This window comes from Pinus tabuliformis, chromosome 7 (assembly GCF_031772625.1).
Source record: "Pinus tabuliformis cultivar Carrire ecotype Pingquan chromosome 7, CPIR1, whole genome shotgun sequence".
NCBI classification, from domain to species: domain Eukaryota; kingdom Viridiplantae; phylum Streptophyta; class Pinopsida; order Pinales; family Pinaceae; genus Pinus; species Pinus tabuliformis.
Window position 1 is genome coordinate 1,367,396,166 of NC_142293.1, and position 2,542 is coordinate 1,367,398,707.

The following is a 2,542-nucleotide window of genomic DNA, read 5'->3' on the forward strand; positions in this document are numbered from 1 at the left end:
ACTATACTAAAACCTTCTCCCCTTTTGCCAACATGAAATCTATCTGCCTTGTTCTTTCCCTTTCTGGCTCTTTCAAATGGGAAGTCCATCAGATGGATGTTAAATCTGCCTTCTTGCATGGGGACTTGCATGAATAAATTTATATGGAACAACCTCCTAGCTATATACAAACAGACTCTAGCCGTGTATGTTTGCTTAAGAAATCCCTTTATGGTCTCAAGCAAGCCCCTTGGGCTTGGTATGCCAAAATGGATAGCTTTCCTTTAGATACTGGTTTTTATAGGTGTCATTCTGGTGCACCTCGGTCTTGATCACAGTCGCTTGAAAATGGCAGAGTTGGTAGGTCCTATCCACCAGAGTAATATGATACTCGGCTTGTGTATGTCTATGTGTTAGTTGATTGGGTGCTTTATCATTATAAGTTAGTAGATTGGGTTAGCCAGTTAGCTTATTTTATTAGGTTGGGTAGTTATAGTGCGTGTCCCCTGCCCTCCCCTAACAATACCTCCAACTACAGTGAATTCCTTTATGGTATTCTAGATTATCCCTTTTGTTTCATTATGGCCCTTATTTATTGAGATCTATAGATCACGCTTCCTCCCTATGCTCTCCCTGGTCGTATGTTTCCCCCGACCAGTTCATATTTATTTTTTGAGAAGGTTTAGTAGACTTCTAAGGTTGGTAGGTCTGAAGATTTCTATACATCAGTAGCCCCATTGGGAAATTCACGAGTGAGAACCTGGCGTTGCCCATCTAACCATATGAGCAAGCAAGACCAACACCAAGAAAGTGGGTAAGTCTCTTATCATTCTTGTTCTATATGTTGATTCTCTTATCCTTACTGGTAGTGATCCCAACCTTATAAACCATGTAAAGTCTAGCATTAAAAATAAGTTTGAAATGACAGACTTAGGACACTTGCATTATTTTCTTGGTCTTCAAGTCTTGCAAACTAAGGAAGGCATTTCCCTTTCCCAATCCAAGTATGCCTATGATCTTCTACACCACTTTCACATGGAAGACTGCAAGCTAATCCCTTCTCCCTTTCAGTCTAGAGCCAAAATTTCAGTCACTTGTACTTCCCCCGAAGTTGATGCTATCTTATACTGTTAGCTTGTAGGAAAACTTTTGTATCTGACCCATACTCATCCTGACCTTTCCTTTGTTGTTGGCCTTGTTGCTCAGTTTATGCAAAACCCACATGAAAGTCATTGGAAAGAAGCTAAAAGAATACTTTGTTATGTTCAAGGTACAGTTCAGTTTGGGATTCATCAAAGTGCAGAAGCATCTCCTCTATTGGTTGGTTTCACTGATTCTGATTGGGCTCTAAGTTACCCTGATGATCGGAAGTCTACTGCAGGTTATGTCTTCACTCTTGGTTCTGGACCTATTACATGGGATTGCAAGAAACAAATTTCCATTTCTCTTTCTTCAAAAGAAGCAGAGTATCGTGGTGTCGTAGAAGCTAGTAAGGAAACCCTTTTGCTTCATCAGATCTTATTAGAGTTTGGCTTTCAGCAACAGCATTTGACTACACTTTGGTGTGATAATAAAAGTTCCATTCAACTATGCAAAGATCTAGTCCAACATCAGCACAACAAAAACATTGAACAACACATGCACTTCATCAGAATACTCATTCATGACCATGTTCTTGAAGTGAAATATTGTTCAACTGATGATCGAGTTGTAGACATCTTTACAAAGGCTCTCACAAAGGAGCAGTTTACTAAACTTCAATTTATGGTTGGAGTTTAGGAAGTTGTCTCTGGGGGGGTAGGTTCTAATGCCTCCTTCCTTCCCCTATTGTGTCATATTTGTACATCCTTCAATCCTATCCCAAGTTCTTAAGGGGGGATGTTAGGATATTCTGACACATAGGAAATAGTTCAGTATAACTTGGTCTAGTGTAGAGTTAAGTAAAGTGTGTTTCTTTACTATGTACATTTGTAACTTACAATTCGACGGTCATGATATGTTCTAGACATAAAGTGATCTGATGGTTCATTCTCTCCTCAGTATTACCAACACTTGATCTGTGGCTTAACACCCGATTAGTCCATGATCTCTATTTAAATAGCATGGCGGGTCATCTGTAGGGTAACCGTTCATGAGAGAAGCTTATGTAAATTTTCTTTATTTTATTAATAAATTCTCTGAAGTGGCCATGTTGGCTCAGGCCGTTGTCTGTTTCCCTCTTTGAGGGTTTTAACCACATCAAGAATACTGGTGTATTGATATTTGACTGTTTGTGAGTGATGTCTTTTGGTGTTCTATCTGAGGAACTTACCCTATAAATTCCTACAAAGCCATAGGTCAATTTCATTAAAAACTTGCTAACAAAATTTCATTGAAATGTGCATTGTTTGACTTGCACCGAACTTTGAATGACATATTATTTGAAAAACCTAATGAAACAATCTAATTTGCGATTTTTTTCTAGTAGTACGGTCGAATTTGGTAACTATGATTTAAAATCTTAGAATACAATAAAAAAAATCGAATACACAAAACTCATAACTCTAAAGAAAGAACAAGTGAA